At 38.8% G+C, this 18,329-nt stretch overlaps 1 non-coding gene across 1 annotated transcript; it reads right to left on the bottom strand.

Moving 5' to 3' along the window:
* Positions 1 to 5,418: 5,418 nt before the first annotated feature.
* Positions 5,419 to 5,543, bottom strand: LOC124986046 (small Cajal body-specific RNA 20). Its single transcript, XR_007108956.1, has one exon. It is a non-coding gene; the product is annotated as a small Cajal body-specific RNA 20 (non-coding RNA).
* Between the last annotated feature and the right edge of the window lie 12,786 nt (positions 5,544 to 18,329).

The raw sequence follows: 18,329 nt of genomic DNA, 5'->3' as shown, positions 1-18,329 counted from the left end.
GTCAAGGAATGGAGTTAAGCACACACACAATGTTGGACAGAAGAAGAAAATTTCTCATCAAAGTTTTCTCACCAGGCACAGTGGAACATGCCTGTAATCCCAGCAACTTGGGAGCCTGAGGCAGGAAGATCACAAGTTCAAAGCCAGCCTCAGCAAAAGTGAGGCACTAAGCAACTCAGTGAGACCCCATCTCTAAATAAAATAAAAAATAGGGCTGGGATGTGGCTCAGTGGTTGAGTGCCCCTGAGTTCAATCTCTGGTACCCAAAAAAAACCAAAAAAAATTCTCATCATGTGTAAGGAATCCTCCAAAAGATTAGCAGCCAGATTCTCAGCAGAAACCATGAAGGTCATAAAGCAATGGATGATGTTTATATTTAAAGTGACCCTCAGGGTAGTAACTAAGATCTCATGGATTCAGAGTAATTTGGAATGTAGAGTAGAAATGCAATGTTAAGCAAGTCTGACAATTTGCTGTCTGGCTCAGACAGTGGTGAGCCAATGAGGATGAGACTCTGAAATCCTTGGGCTGCAGTCACAGCAGGCAAGAACAATGATGGCCATCAGATGCCCCTGTCAGGCCTCTGGCCTTGTTGGCATTTTCTTTTTGAATTCTCACAACTTTATGGGGCTGTACTCTTAACCGTTTAACCTTCATTTTATAGCTGGGTTAGAGAGGTTACTTAACCCAAGAGCACATGAATGAGTAGCAAAGAGAGGACTTGAACTAAATATATTCAAGGTCCAGCCTCTTTTCCATGGCCCTTTACATTGTCCATTGAAGCAATTATGTTTAGAGTATAGAAGCTATAACTGAGGGGAGGTTTCGAGGTATAAATGGTGAAAATAGAGGTCAGGAAAAGGAATAAATGGATGGCTATTGTGTGATATGAAGGGGTGACCCATGAGTTGCCTTTCTATGCCCCCACAGGGCTTGGAAGAAATGCTGTAGAAGAATTGAGCAGTATCACAATTATAGAAAGATCAACTCTTTGGAGCCTGAAGGAGCAGCTCCCCTTAACTATTGTATGAAGCGGATGGAGCTGAATATCTAAAGGATGGACTATTATGAATGTTTTGGTGTACCATCCAGATCCCGTTTTCAGGTAGGAAGTACTCATTTTCCCAGTTGCTGAGAGTGTTTGTACTAATACCTGAGTCACTCTGCAAAGATTTCCCTTGACTGAAGAAAGTTCCTTTGCCCAAGTTCACACCCTCTCCCTGGATATAGCCCACTTTCAACAAGTGATAGAGAGACCACAAAAGTTACTTGAACCACACAGTTTGTCCCAAAAAAGTTTGCATTGATTTGCTCCAATGCAAGAATACCAGAATTTCTATCTGATTAATAGATATAATAACCATAATTGGAATTCAGACATAGAAGGGAAGTTCTGAAACTGGTATATTTGATTCTTCTGGCACCCTGTCATTTCTGCTAAGCCTCACCCTCTTACCTCAAATTCCAGCTGCAACTGGAGTGAACAGTTCCTCATAGACATAAACTCACTTTCCCCTGACTGTGTCACACCTCATGCATGTACTTCACATGTTTTTCACCCCAAGTATCCTCCAATATTGTGGTAGGTTCAGTCAGTTCACACTTATACTCAACCCAGATGGGCACAAGAATTAACAACTCCAGGGTCAACTAAACCAGTGGGAGACAGGATCACAAATAGTTACGAAGCTAACTCCAAAATCTTTTCAATAGAGATGGAAACCCTCCTGACACAACAGGAGAAACAATGTGAACATCAAAGTAAATTTCAACAAATGTTTGTTGATTATCTGGTATGTGCCAGGAAACCTAAAACATGTTAAGTAATGGGTTAACAGTAAGACAGACATGGTCTGTGTTCTCTTAGAATCATGGGAAGGTAGACTTTAATCAAAGAATCCCAAGTATGATAAGACATCTAGATGGAAAGAATGTAGTGCTAGAAAAAGAGTGTTTCAAAAAAGAGAAGAAAGGTAAAGAATGAGAGAGAGTGCAGACCAGTTAAAGATCAGGGGATGGCAACCATAAAAAGGCAACCCAATATTAAAATAGGCAAGTGATCTCAACAGGTGTTTCTCCAGGAACATATACAAAAGGCCAATAAGGACATGAAAGATGAAATGCAATGAGATGCTACTTCATGCCTCTTAGGATGGCTGTAAGAAATGTTAGCAAGGATGTGAAGAAATTGGAAACTTCATGTATTGCTAGTAGGAATGCAAAATGATGCAGTGACTTTGAAATCCATTTTGACAATTCCTCAGAATGTTAAACAGAGTTACCATATAACCTAACAATTCTATTTTTGGGTGTCTACCAAAAGAATTGAAACATATCCCTGCAAAGACTTACATATGAAGTTCTACAGTAGCATAATATATAGTAGCCCAAAATTAGGAAACCCACATGTCCATAAACCAATGAATGAATAAATAAAATTTACTTACCCATATAATGAAATATTATTCTATAAAAAAGCAATGACTCAGGAGGATTACAAGTTCAAGCCCAGCCTCAGCAACTTAGCAAGGCCCTAAGGAATTTAGTGAGACCCTATCTCAAAATAAAAATTTTTAACCCAGGCATGATGGTGCAGACCTGTAATCCCAGCAGCTTGGGAGGCTGAGATAGGAGGATCATGAGTTCCAACCTCAGCAACAGTGAGGCACTAAGCAACTCAGTGAGACCCTGTCACTAAATAAAATACAAAATAGGGTTAGGGATGTGGCTCAGTGGTTGAGTGCCCCTGAGTTCAATCCCCAATACCCCCCCCCAAAATAAAATAATTTTTAAAAAAAGACTGGGAGGAAAAAATAACAGAATGAATCAAAAACTATTACCCTATGTAAATGTATGATTACACAAATGGTATGCCTCTACTTCATGTACAGAGAAACAAGATGTATCCCATTTGTTTACAATAAAAATAAATTTAAAAAAAAAGACTGGGAATGTGGCTCAGTGGTTAAGCCCCGCCCCCCCTCCGGGTTCAATTTCAGTACCAAGAAGGAAAAAAAAAAGGAATGAAGTACTGTAATGTGTAACAACATGGTGAACCTTGAAAATATGTTAAGAGAAGTCAGACACAAAAGGCTACATATTATAAGACTCTATTTATATGAAACATTCAGAATAGGCAAATCTATACAGATAAAAATACATTGGTGGTTTCCAGAGGCAGGAAGGAGGGAAAAATAAGTGGCTGCAAATGAGTTTGGGGTTTCTTTTGGAGTAATGCAAAGATTCTAAACTTTAATTTTGGTGGTACTCAACTCTGAATATACTAAAAACTACCAGACTATATAAAAGGATGAATTGTATGTGAATTATATCTCAAGCTGTTATTTTAAAAAAAAATCAGGAAATAGCATGATAATCTCAGTTCAAGGGGCTGGGGTTGTGTCTTAGTGGTAGAGTGTTTGCCTGGCATGTGTGAGGCCCTGAGTTCAACCCTCAACTCTGCATATAAATAAATAAATAAAATCAAGGTCCATTAACAACTAAAAAATTTTTTTAAAAAAAGAAACTTTCAGTAACAAGAAACAATTCAACATAGGCACAATAGTATTAGTGGAAATGGAAGTGCCAGAAGAAGAGACTACGGAACAGGTATTAAGAGAGAGAAAAAGTAAGGTTGGTCATAGTCGGCCTCCTAAATTTTGTCACTCATCACTGATTTTCCAAAGATTGGAAAGAAACCTTTCAAGCAAAACCTTCCCAGATTTTAAACAGCCCACCGATTTAGTTAAGTAGTTTTAAAATTCCCCTTTCTCAACATGTTTACCAGTCTACTGTATTTATCCACCTACCCTCAACATCCAAATCAACATTAAAGCTCTAGCTTTTCACAGTATTTCAAAATCAATAATTTAGTAAACCTCAATGAAATGCCTGTAAATATATACTTACAGAAACTCAGCAAAAACCAATGGTTGCTGGTTCTGTACGAAGTACCGGAAGATATACAAGAATATATGAGATCCCTAAAGTACTTTGGTTCTTCTCCATGCACATCATTAGCTGTGTCCCCATCCCAGCTTACTGGTCCTATAGCCCTAAAACTCATTAGAACTGAGAAGAAAAAGTACATGCAGTGGAGATGTTTAGAAAATCAAAGGGATAAAGGGGGAAATAGGAACTCTTTGATCTCAAGCTTCAGCGAAGTAAACAAACCTCAAACCTATCCCAACTTTTATCTCCAAGTTCAAAACTCTCAGCAGCCTTTGCTCAGCATAGCACACCCACTTTACAAGCTTTGGTTTTAAAAAATAACCCGAGGAGCTGGGTTGTGGCTCCATGGTAGAGCACTTGCCTAGCACATGTGAGGCACTGGGTTTTGATCCTCACATAAAAACAAATTGTGGGGCTGGGGAGATAGCTCAGTTGGTAGAGTGCTTGTCTTATATGCCCAAGGCCCTGGGTTTGATCCCCAGCACCGCAAAAAAAAGAAACTTTTTTTTAAACCCACAGGTAGACCAGTTTTTTGTTTTGTTTTGTTTTTTTGTTTTTTAAAGTAACCTCAGTGGTTACTAACATCCAGGAGTTCAAATGGAACTGCTGGGAATCATTCCTCTTGTTCTTATGATTTCGGTCACTTGTCTGATTTTCCTTTTTCTGTGGATGAAAAGTTCCACAGGGAAGTCTCTCCCAACCCTGTCCAACTCCACTTCCCTGCATCTCTCTCCAAGGTGAGACGCTTTGACTTTGAATCTGGTAAGGGGATCATTTCTAGGCTCCACATCTCAGATCACTGGGGAGTTGGCTGTCTTACTGCAATCTTTTTTAGTCCTGTCACCACATAGGCACTTTGTGGTGTTTATTTCTGTATTATGAAGGTACAGATAATCCTCTCCCTTTCAGGACTGACTCACTTTAGAGCAGGTAGTTAGAGGTGTTGGCTTGACTTGAGATATTAATTAAATATGAAAATTCTGAGATCAGAACATGTTTTAATTTAAGGCTTTCAATCCCCTAAGAATATAACACCAAAAGTCAAGTTCATCAAATGTAAAAATGTAATAAATGTACTCTTATATTATTTTATACTAATTATATATGAGAGGCTTCATGATCCTCCTTTCAAATAATGACACACCCCACTCTGCCCTCCCCAATACCCTGTTCTAATGCGCCCAGCTCTGCTACCTTGGCTACAGTTACACCTTTGGAAATAATTCTTTGGGGAGAAGACTACCTCCATAAGTTCATTGTGTAAAAACATATTCTTCAGGATAAAGAAACACTACAGTAGAGTTCTCTGTCTTAGCAATAAATAATTTATTAGATTAACATTTAATGAGTCCATGCTTTATGACAAGATGTATTTTAGACTCTAGTTTTTCCTTTTGCCTATTTGTCTATTATTTTGCTAATACCACATTCTTTTCTTTCATGTTATTGTTATTTTCTTTTTACCGCAAATATCTGAGGTAGGAAAATAAGGCTGACAATCTTATGGCAGTCCCAACAATGATTCATCCTCAAGAGTTGATCTTAGCCCTGACTAAGGAGGAAAGGATGTCTCTTCCATAGCCCCATAGTAAAGAGAGCTCATACTCTCTTGTACCTTCGTAGTAATTGAAGTTGGATAGTATCAGTCCTCCAACTTTTTTTCTTTTTTTATGTTTTTTATTGGTGTATTATAAGTTATACATAATTGTTGTTACATGTTCACACATGCACACAATATATAATTTGACCAATATCACGCCCCAGCACTTCCCTAACCCCCAACTTTTTTTTTTTGCCTTCAACGTTGTATTGACTATTCTGTATTTTTTACCTGTTCATATAAACTTTAAGATTGGTTTGCCAATATTTACAAAATAACTTGCCAGCATCTTTATTAGGATTGCATTGAATCTACAGATAAATTGAGAAGAACTGACATCTTGACAATATTGAGTCTTCCTATCTCATGAACATGGAGTATCTTTCAATTTATTTATTTTTCTTTTATTTCTTTCATCAGAATTTTGTAGTTTTATTCAATATGAACCTTGTGCATATTTTGTTATATTTATACATAAGTACAACATTTTGGGTGGTGCTAATATAAATGCCATTCCTTTTAATTTCAAATTTACTTGTTCATTGTTGGTATATAGGAAAGTGTTTGACTTTTATGTATTAACCTTTAAACTCTCTATAATCACTTATTTCTAGAGGTATTTTTGTTGTTTTTTTTTCAAATTTTCTATATATACAAGAATATCTACAAGTAAAATGGTTTTATTTCTTCCGACCCAGTACATGTATTTTTTCCCTTTTCTTGTCTTATTACATTGACTAGGAATGCCAATATGACATTGGAAATGAGTAGTGAAAGGGCACATCCTTGTCTTTTTCCTGATCTTAGTGTGAAGTCTTCTAGTTTCTCAACATTGAGTAATGTTTAACTGGGGTATGATGGTACATGCCTATAATTCCAGTGACTCAGGAATTCGAAGCAGGAGGATCACAAGTTTGAGGTCAGCCTCAGCAATTTAGTGAGAACTTGTCTCAAAATAAAATAAAAATGGCTGTAGATGTAGCTCAGTGGTAAAGTGCCCCTAGATCAGTCCCCAGAGTAGGGAAAAAAGTGATGTTAGTTCTAGAATTTTTTTGTAGATGTTGTTGGAGAAGTTCTCTATTTCTATTTTGCTTGTTATTATGAATGGATGTTGTTTTTTCTCTGCATCTATTGTTATAATATTGTGATTTTTCTTTTTTAGCTTGTTGATGTTTCTTTTATTCAGTGTTTTATTTTTATCTTTGCTTTTCAGTTTTAGAGGTCTCCATTGATATCCCCTAACTCCGAGATTCTTTCCTTAACCATGTCTAGTAAACTAATGAGCCTATCAAAAGCATTCTTTATTTCTATGACAGTGTTTTTTGATCCCTAGGATTTTTTTTCACTCTTTCTTATAATTTCTCTCTACTTTCATTACTTGTATGTTCTTCCATGTTGTCTACTTTTTTCCAGTAGAGCCTTTAGAATAGTAATCATAGTTGTTTTAAATTCATGGTTTGATAATTTCATCATTCCTGCTATATCTGAATGTGGTTGTGGTGCTTCCTCTGTATCTTCAAACTATGTTTTTTATCCATTAGTATGCCTTGTAAATTTTTGTTAGAACCCACATATACTGGGTTAAAAGAACTCTGGTAAATAGGTATTAGTGGTATTGTAACAGGTTTCTACTTCATGCTTTGAATATAACCCTTGCTGCTCTGCTATGAGGCTTATTTTGTTTTTTATTTTTGTGGTGCTAGGATTCAACCCAGGGTCATTTAATCACTGAGCTATATCCCCAGCCCTTTTGTTTTGTTTTATATTTAGAGACAGGGTCTCACTGAATTTCTTAAGGTGTTGCTAAATTGCTGCGGCTGGCTTTGAACTCGTGATCATCCTGTCTCAGCCTCCCAAACTGCTGAGATTACAGGTATGCACCACTGTGCCTGGCTGTCTGAGGCTTATTTTTAAACTGCTGTCTTTTTCTTTCTCTTCTCCCTTTCCTTGTCCTTAACCACAGAGGAAGCAAGGTTAACCTTCCTCCAGATTAACTTTCCTTCAGGTTATCTGTCCTTTGACTCAGGGACCATGGCAGTAAAGGAATCCAGACTTCCAGGCTGGCACTAGCAGGTCAGAGAAATGGCTCTTTCTCTCAAGGCCACAAATTAATTATAACCCCTGGCAGGGCACAACTGGAAAGTAACCTTTGTAGCCCCTCTTTAAAAGCCTACTGTTGCCCCTGACAGAATCACAACCTCTGAGACAGGAGTCCGTGTGTTTTCCTTTGCTAGCAAAACAATAAAACTTCATTTTCTTTTTTCTCAAAATTAGGTGTGAGGGTGGAGGAGACAGGGGTTTTTCTGCAGTTCTGTGATTATACTTGTCTTTTAATGGTCTGTGCCCCTGGACTGTGAATTTCACAAGTGTTTCTCATTCAACCCCTTCCTCCTCAGATAGGACAGGAAGACTAGGTGGGGGTGAAATTGGTTATTTCCCCTCCCCCATGTGGAAGGCTAAAGCCAGCTGAAGTTGAGTATTTCCTTCCCCTGGTTGGTTAGGCTCTGATAAAACCCAGTAGATTAGGCTCTGCGCTTGAGGGCAGACCTTGTTCAGAAAAACAGAATGCTTTGTCGAATGCATCCAAAGTACAAGTCCTCCCCCTACCGGAAACCCAAAGGGATTTTTCTTCAGTATTCGCTGTGAGAAACCAGTAGAGCTCCTAGTGGTAAAACTCACCGAATTATGCCCCTCCAAGACCAGGCCCTTCCTGGAGTTTTTCACTTTTGGACTTATCCACACTGAGCCTCCAGCAATTTGGTAATTAGAATTTTAGGTTTTCCTAGCCTGCTGCTGGTTCCCCATAGAAGGCTTCTGCATTAGTTAGTTTTGTTGTTTGCAGCACCAGGAAGCAAGTCCAGAGTCTTGCACATGTTAGGTAAGTGCTTTACCACTGAACCACACCCCAAGCCCTTTATGTTTTTTGAGACAGGATCTCCCTAAATTGCTCAGGCTGGTCTCAGAATTGAGATTCTTCTGCCTCCTGAGTTGCTGGAATTACAAGCATGGGTCCTCATGCATGGCTCCTCTCCTCCAGTTGGTTGTGATTTTCTGTATTTGCCTGTCTGTATCTCTGTTTTTCTTGGGAAGCAGCACTTTGCCTTGGGGCCTCACTTCTCTGACAGATTTAAGAAAGTTGTTGCTTTTTCAGTTTTTTCAGTGTTTTGGTTTTTTTTTTTTTTTAAAGCATGCTAGTAGGACAGAGAGACAACTTCCAAGTTCCTCACATGACAGACCAAAAATTAGAAGTTTTAAATAGGATATCCAGGAAAAACTTCACCATAATGGCAATATTTGAGTAAAGATTTCAAGAAGATGACAGAGAAAGCCATAAAGTTAACCTGAGAGAAATGCATTCCATTCAGAGAGAGCAAGGTCCAAAACTGTGACAAAAGATGCCTGGTATACACAAAGAATAGCAAGGAGGTCAATGCAGATAAACTAAAGGGGAGAAAAGGGGCAGAAATAAGGCATAATATTAAGTACAGAGAAAGTATCTGATGTGAGTACTTTCTGGGATGTTGTAAGATTTCAGTTTCTTCTCTGAGATAGGAAATCAATGGAGAGTTTTTAATTAGAGTGACATAATAATGATTTATTTATGTTTTAACAACATGACTCTGGAGAATTTGTTAAAGGTAGCTTACATAGGTGCTCAGGATTATGGTTAGGGTTAGGGCACCAAGCAAATGGCATTTCTCTGATTTACAAGGTCTGAGGCCTTGGTAGACATTCAGTTTTTTTTGTTTTGTTTTGTTTTGTTTTGTTTTGTTTGTTTTTCCTAATTGAACAGCTGCTGGTGATTCAAATGGCTGAAGTTAGACCCCTGTGGTGTCTTCTTCACTTAAAAGTCTGGTTCCTGGGACTGGGATTGTGACTCAGTGGTACAGCACTTGCCTACTATGTGTGAGGCACTGGGTTGGATTCTCAGCACCATATATAAATAAGTGAATAAAAATAAAGATCTATCAACATCTAAAAAGTATTTTTTAAAAAAGTCTGGTTCCAGGTGGAGATGACCCAAAAGCAGAGCACGGACTAGAACCATCTCCCTCTTCAGGGCTACTCTGCCTGGCTCCCTCCAGAGTTACAGGACTGGAGCCACAGGAAGCCTGTATCACATGAACAGACTTGGAATACAGAAGGGAGCCATCAGGGAAACATTGAGAATGAGGCGGAAGCTGCAAAGCATTTTTAAACCAAACCTAAGAATGTGTAGCCAATATTCCACTTATTATTTGTCAGCAATTCTCAATAGCTAAAATAAATTAAAAGGGAGGTCTTCTCCCCTTGGTGACACTTCCCCCCTTGATGGGGAAGTGGTGATCACACTGCATAAGAGCAAGAGGATGGAACATATTATTGTCAGGTGGGAACGGAACCATCTGAGCTGTCTGGGAAAGACCAGCCAGTTCATTAGAAGGTGAGTCTCAGAAGCCAAGGAGCAAAAGTGTTATAAAGAGAGATTCCAGCTGGATCATGGACCATATCAAAGGTTGTGGATTGAGAGGCAAGCAGGTGATGTTGGGATCTTCAGCAAGAGCAATTCCATGGAGAAAGAAGGTGGAAGCTAGACTTAAGAGGGACAAAGAAAAAATGGGGATGGGGAGATATAGCTTAGTGGTAGAGTGCTTGTCTAGCATGCACAAGGTCCTGGGTTCAGTCCCCAGCATCACAAAAGAGGTGGGGGGGTGGTCCTGGGGTCATGTCTCAGTGGTAGAATGCTTGCCTAGCATGTGTGAGGCACTGGGTTTGATTTTCAGCACTGCATATAAGTTAATAAAAATAAAGTCTATTGACAACTAAAAAAATATTTTTATAAAAAGATCCTCAGGCTTTAAAAGAGGGGGGGACAGAGAATAAATGGGACAACTTATGTTCCTACACAAAATGAAGGGACAAATGACCTTTTCATGGAAACTGCTATTGTTTACATAAAATATTCTTGCCATTGTCAGAAAACACTGAATATTTGTGAAAAGTTTAGTATATACAATTTGAGGACTTCCAGTTTTAGTTTGAAGAAGTAAGACACTGGAAGAATAATGCTTTACTGGGCTAGGAATATAGCTCAGTTGGTAGAATGCTTGCCTTGCAAGCACAAGGTCCTCGGTTCAATCCCCAGCACTTCAAAAAAAGAATAATGCTTTACCACCCATACAAGAAAGGGGGAAAAAAAAAAAAAAAACTAAAACCATCCAATGATAAATTACCCCATAAGATAACTGGGGTTTCATGGCAAGCATGTAACTTTGAATCTAGAGAAAAAGACAACAGCCTACAGGGCAATAAAGTTTGGAACGTTTGCTCTCGTAGGACAAATATCACTCCAGCACCTTTAAAGGGTTAAACTTTAAATATAGACTTTAGATATGTAAAGATAAACTTTAGATATACCACAGTAAATGCCACCTTTATGTATATCTAAAAAGCATCAATTAAAAATAAATAAATGAGTGGAAGGAAGACCAGTGGAGGAGGGAAGAGGGAAGGGAAGGAGAAGGGGATCTGGGACTGAAATGTTGTAAATTAGACTCTATGCATGGGTGGTTATGTAAAAATGAACCCAACTGTTATGCATAATTATGATGCACCAATAAAAGCAGAGGTGGTGGGGAGGATGAGGGATGGGGTGCAGGGAGATTAGGACATTACCCCAACTCAGAAATAGAAGTACAGGGAGGTGGAGATAGCATTTGGAACAGGTTTCTTGCAAAGAGAAAGTGAAGCTATGCCTCTGGAGAGCAGAGCAGGCAGCAGTAGCTAGGGATCTACTGACCCAAAACAGTTGGGCTTCAGGGCTTTTGTTAGAACAACTAGTGGAAACTTGGACTGACGGGAATTGGTGCATCAGGTAGACACTACTTTTCAGGCTGGTGCATGAGCAACTGCTGCCCCCCTGTGGGAACACACCTGCCTGCATCGTGAGATCTTAGGGCATGTGCCTGCATAATGGATCATTTTGCTTTTTCCAGTCTATAGCCTACAGCAGAAGGTTATTGTATGGTGATCAACTGACCTTTGGAGTGGACTGTGGACAAATGTGCACCTGGAGAACAGTGTTCCTGTAACTACACAGGAGGGTGATGGACCATTTTGTGGAATGTGGAGGAGGAAGGTCAGTTGCCCATTCAGAATCATTTGATAGCTCCTCCCCTGCCCTTGTTCTCCTTTCTCCAATCCCTCCTAGCAGACCACCTACACTATCAGTGGGGTTTGGGGGAAGCAATCAGATCATGGGGGCTCTTGACCTCATCAGTGGGTTAATCCACTGATGGGTTCATAGATGATGGCATTGTTTGGGAAGTGGGTGGTGGAAATTTCAGCAAGTGGGGCCCAGTTGGAGGAAGTAGAGGGGTGCACTGGAAGGGTCATCTACAGGATTTGATGTTAGAATCACATTTGGGTCTGCCAATACTTGACTGTGTGACTTCAAACAACTTTTTTTTTTATTGATATCCATTTATTGGCATTTACTAAACTTATAAATGAAAACTTATTAAATATGAGCTAGAATTGGTTTTCTATACCTTTTATAAAGGACAGTATGGATGTTAGTTAACTTGAAGATCAGTTGAGCACACCTTATATTTTGACTTTGATCTTTCAAGATATTCATTCAGATATTCATTAAGTACTTACTGTATGCCAAGAATTAATCTAGATGATCAAACAAGTTATTTTATCTTGCAGACTTCATTCAATTTTCCCACCTTGAAAATTGACCAAACTCTCCAAGGGTCGGAAATGTTTAGCACTGATATTATTTTGAAGTGAAATTCAGAAATGAATGTGTAGTAGCCAGATAATTTCAAGCCTATTCTCAGAGCACAGACTTAAAAAGTCACTGCATTGCTTTTAAAAAAATGCTGTTTGTCATTCCTGCAAAACACAAGAAAGTGAATGAATCTGACAAAGAAGAAACTCCCACTAGAGTGAGAATTAAATATTTTCCCTCTATAGCTGCTTTGCTAGAAATCATGAGATAAGCCATTATCCTTGTCATGTAGTTCCTTTCTTCACCTATTGAGTTAGGAGGCTGAGGACATGCCTGTTGCATCCTTTGTTTCCTTTAACAAAACCTTTGTTATTTGCTGCAAAATAGTGAGTAGAAATTCAAGCAGGATCAGAGCAATGGGTTGCCCAGAACTACATCTTTGACCCTGAGAGCCTTTTCTGGGCAACTTTTGGTCACCCTTGCAAACATTTCCAGGGCATTTCCAGGTCTTCGAGAAATGTAACCCACTCATGATTTGTATCTCTGCAACCAAAGTTTATGAAGAGATTGGTCACATGATTGAATGCAAAGCCCCATATGAAGAACAAGATAAAGCTGCTTATACAGAGACTGTGTTGCATGAGATACAAAGATCATAACCCTCCTTCCTTCTGATTTGCCCCATGCTATGATCTGGGACATGAAATTCAGACCCTGGATCACCCCCAAGGTGAGCTGTATTTGAGAAGGCTGACAGGGATAGAAGGTTTGGTTGGTCCTGGGAGAGGTTTCTCAGTTCTGTTGCTGGAAGCAAGGCAGGCTGGAATCAGAGGAAAAAACAAGTTCAGAGTTATGAAAGTCTGAGTTTGAAATCTATCACTGGCATGCCATGCATCCTTAGGCTATTCTTTCACCTCTGTTGCCTTCCTAAAATGGGGGAGGCTGACGTAGAGCTTCCAAGACCCCTTCCTACTCTCCTAGCAAAGGTATTAAATGAATAGTGATTTCCATTAATAAGAACCTCATGGGAACAGATAATCTGATTTTTTATGCTGAATTAATAAAAGAATGGAGGAACTGGAAAAGTGATTGCAGTTCTAGGGTCATCATGCCGCATCTCATTGCCTTTAGTTCTTATTCTCTCCTCCTAGGACCCCACTGCTTAGCTTTGATCAAAGGGTTTACATGCACCCTAGGGATGTAGTCAGTCTTCTGTGGTGACTAAGGGTGTGGGCTTGACATTTAAATAGTTCCACAGCACAGAAGAGAAAGAAGAGGTGCCAAACCTGACCAGAACACTGCAAAAACAGTTACCAATCTTAATTACAAATATCAATGTAAAAATCTATTAACACATAAGTGTAGCATGATATTAAAAAATGCTATACCACTAATATGAGTATATAATCAGGAACATGGCACTAGTCAACACCAAAAAATATACCTTGAGAAAATTCACCTTTTAGATAGAATGGGGAGAGGGAACATTATAATCTCATTTCTACAGAAAATGCTTTCAATAACATTCAACAGTCTTGATTTTTTTAACCCTTAGCAAAATAGAAATAGATGAATACCTCCTTAGCCAGAGAAAAGATATTTCCCAAATCATGCTTATTGATGGAATAAATCATGCAAGAATTTCCATTAATATTAGGAATAAGATGAGCCTATCTTTTATTACCAGTGTTATTCAACTAGAATTAGAAAAAAGTAGCAAGGGATAGAAATCTTAAAAGATGAAGGTAAAATATGTATTTTGATACATGGAAAACACAAAAATTAACTGTAGTACCATTGCAAAGTAGAAGAAATATACACTAATTGGGTATAACTTATTATTTTTTAAAAAGCAATAACTATCCTATATGAAATGAAAACTAACTGTATATAGTGGTGCATGCTTGCAATCCCAGCTACTTGAAGGATGAAGTAGGAAGATCACAAGTTTGAGGCCAGTCTCAACTACTTATTAAGACCCTGTCTCAAAATAAAAAATAAAAAGGACTGGAGATGTAGCTCAGTGTAGTGTGCCCCTGGTTTTAATTCCTAATACCCCCTTTAAAAGATTTCTGCAATAAATATTCTTATTTTAGGGAAAATATGCAGAAAGGATAAATTTCTAGTTGTGAAATGCTCTTTAAGTTGTGTGTTTTGAATTTTAATAGATACTGCCACATTGCTATCTCTTTAGGTTATAGCAATTGATACTACTAGTAAGAATATAGTAGTTGCTTCCCTTCCCCTCTAGAAATAGTCTAACTCTTCATTTTAAATTCTGTGTAGGACAGAAACACTACTCATTAAAACTAAGTGGACATTTGCATCAATCTAATTCTCTGATATAAAGGGGCTGGGTCCTAAAAACTCCAAGGGTACAACTGATACTTTTATAGCCTTATGTACTTTATAAGCCATGGTTCAGCAGGACCAAGTCCAGGCCCACAGAGTCTTTATCAACTCTTTACCATCAGCAAAGAGCAGACACATTACTCTTTCTGTGGCTTTGGAAATCAGCTAAGGTTCCTGTCCTTTTTAAAAATAGAGTGTTATGGTTTGGTTGTGAGGTGTCCCCCCAAAACTTACATATGAGACAATGAAGGAAGGTTCAGAGGAGAAATGATTGGGTTGTAAGAGTCTTAACCCAATCAGTGAATTAATCCCTGATGGGATTAATTGAAGTGGTAGGGTGTGACTGGAGAAGATTGGAATTGGGGTGTGACTTTGGGGTATATATTTTGTGTCTGAAGAGTGGAGTCTCTTTCTCTCTCTTTCTCTCTCTCTCTCTCTCTCTCTCTCTCTCTCTCTCTCTCTCTCTCTCATGTTCTGCCTCACCTGGAGCCCCAAAGAATGGAGCCGGCCCTCTATGGACTAAGACCTCTGAAACTAATAGCCCGCAAATAACCTTTCCTGGCCTATGTGTGTTTTTCTGTTTCCATTTGGAGGCACTTACATTATTTCTGCTGCATTCACAAAATAAATCTTTGTCCACAATAGATTTTTTTTTGTATGTTTGACTTTATTTCAAAAAATATTTGACTTTGTCTCAAAACTCTCTCTCCTTGAGCTATCAGCAATCTACTACTGGTGCTATTTACAGGGGCAGGACCCTAGGTGGTAGAATGCCCCTGGGATTTATTCCCTGTACTGCGAAAATAAAAAATTTCCTTTGAACATTCCTCTTGATCCAAAACCCCTTCCTCCAGCATCAGTCTGGATCTCCCTCTTTTCTTTCTCTGATTCAAAATCCCTCTCCACCCAGTTTCCTATTGCCAAGTTGACTTCCCTCTCCTCCTTCCTTTCCCTTCCCTTTCCCCATCACCTTTTTCAGCCAGTTTCATTTCCTGCATTGGTATCTATCCTAGTTACCCATGAATAACATCACAATACAATAAAAGCCTAATGACAATGAAGTGTAAACAATAATCATCCAAATATGAGATGGGCAATGATTATAAAGTTATATTTATTTGTTTTGTATTACATATGATGTCAATATTCCTTGGTTCCAAGGAATATCCCAGGAGAAACTATATGAAATGCTCAAGAGTTTCTGAAGGCATTCTACCTCAAAGAAGCTCAGGGGTCTACAAAAATAGTATCTTCCACTCGTTAAGCCAGGCACTGTGCATTATCCTATTTGTATCTCCCCAACAGTGCTGTGAAATATGCAGAGGTGACAGAGGGAAGAGATTTGACCAAGTGTACCTAGACAGAAATAGCAAAACTCAGATTTAAATCCTAGTCTCTGACAGCAAAACCCAAGTTTTTAACCACCCTGTTCTCTAGCCCCTTGAGAGCATACTAGTACTTCTATATATAATCAAGAGGAATTTGGTCCTAAGTCACTGAATTATCTTCCCTATGCCAGTTCTAAGAATGTTCTCACTTAAAGGAGGGGACACTGGTCCTTTAAATCTTGAAGAGTTGAATGGCATTTAGAGACCTAAGTCAATCTTCATTGTGTTAGGTCTTTGTGGAAGCAATATATAACCTCCAACTCTTGCTTGGGTCCTGGTCTCCACTTCCTGTCAGAGACTGTCCCTGCTCCTGAACCCTTGGTTTTCTTGGATGTTCAGTCAAGTCTGTCTTACTTGGAAACTCAGGCCTGTGTGCCAATAGGGAGTGCCCCTGCTGCAACGGGTAACAACTCTTTAGGAAATTTCCAAAATGCACCTAGTACCTAACCTATAAACGCCCTACATCACACCCTAACCTGTCCCTCAACCACATATAGGCTTCTCAATAATTTTGGACCTCAGTCTTATACATTCTTATTATACTATATTTCTCTGAATTTAAGATGCAAACTGTTTTAAGACATTCTAGTTTCAGAGACATTAAGATATGAAATGGAGAGCACCTTACAATCAATGAAATATAGTTGCCCCCCTGTGTTTTGACCCATTTTGACCAGTTCAGTTAATAGGGCTAATCAAAGTCTGATGGGTGGTAGCCCCTTCATCCTAAATGACCAGACCATTTAGGGTCTTGCTCCTCTTTTCCAGTTAACCTCCTGCCTGATACCCTCATATCCTCATTGAAGTCATATCAGTAAACACATATCACATTAGTTTTTTAAACTCCAATTTCCTCCTGACAAGGGAACACTATTTACAAATTAGGCAACACTGGTACACAGAATGGATTCAGAGTCCATGCCATGCATGCTTCCCATTGGCTAGAGGGCAATCTGAGTCAACATGTCACTGAACCAATGATTGCCCTGTTGGAAGGAGGGTTAGTAGGGGCACATGGAAGAGTCTAATTTTCTGGAATTCCTCGTAGTCATTTCCTGCCCTGTTCTAAAATCAATGAAATGTAAATGCAAGGATAGTTTATTGTTTGTTATTGCTTTTCAACATGAATATCTGTTATATGCCAGGTATGAGTATCAGGCATATACCAGGGTAGGAACTGGGAATCCAGAAACAAAGAAAATATCACCCCTGTCTTTAAGGACTGACAAGGTATCAGGGGTGACTAAAGATGGGGTGGAGATGGTCAATGTTCTACCACATCTGTCTTCTCTGTCATAATAGAACCTGATTTTTAGCTGGACATATCGTTGTCTGGGACAAAGACTATATTGATCTGCTTTCCTTGACTGTAGTCATGGCCATATCAGTTCTAGCCTATTGCATGTAAGTGAAAGTGGTGAGTTAAACTATGGGAAGTTTGCTCTTTTTTAACAGTTTTGTTGAGATATAATTCACAAATCACAGAATTCACCCATTGAAAGTATGCAGTTCAATGGCTTTTAGTATATTCATGGAGTCATGCAACTATCACCACTATAGATTTTAGATAAATTTTATCATCCCCAAAAGAAAGTCTTTCCCCTTATCCATGACCTCCCCCCAATACCCCAGCCCAAGAGCCTTTACAGATTTGCTTGTGCTGAACATTTTATGCAAATAGAATTATAACTTAAGTGGTCTTTTGTGTCTGGCTTCCTTCACCTAGCATGTTTTCAAGAGTCATGTATCAATAGTTCATTTCTTTTTATTGTGGAATTATATTCTATTATATGGATATATTTTTTGTATTTATTCATTCTTTGGTTGATGGATATTTGGCTTCTTTTCCCTTTGTGGCTATTGTGAATAATGCTCCAAAAGAACACTAGTGTACAAGTTTTTGTGTGGACATGTTTCCATTTCTCTTGGGTATATAACTAGGGGTAAAATTGCTGGGTGGCATGATTATGATATGATTCTGCATTTAACAGTCTGTGAAATTTCCAGAAATGTTTTCCAAAACAGACATACCTACCAAAGGTGTGTGAGAGTAGGAATTTGCTTTTTAACAGTGTGCTTCTTCCTACTGGTGGAACATGAGCATGTGACAAGTCTGGAACTATCTTGGATAGTAAGGTAAAGTATGTTGGCAATAGCAAAGCAACAAGCTAGAATGAGCTGGGACACAGTAGACTGAATCTGCTTGCTTCCAAGCTTCACTTATGTGAAAAGGAAATAAAACTACAATTATTTGGAATTTTCAATTGCAGCTAAATATAATCCCAATGGATATTGGTTATTGGGGGCTATGTATCACCCC

This window comes from Sciurus carolinensis, chromosome 5, assembly GCF_902686445.1.
Source record: "Sciurus carolinensis chromosome 5, mSciCar1.2, whole genome shotgun sequence".
NCBI classification, from domain to species: Eukaryota; Metazoa; Chordata; class Mammalia; order Rodentia; family Sciuridae; genus Sciurus; species Sciurus carolinensis.
The sequence above is the reverse complement of the archived record's forward strand: the minus strand, read 5'-3'. Positions and strand labels throughout refer to the sequence as shown.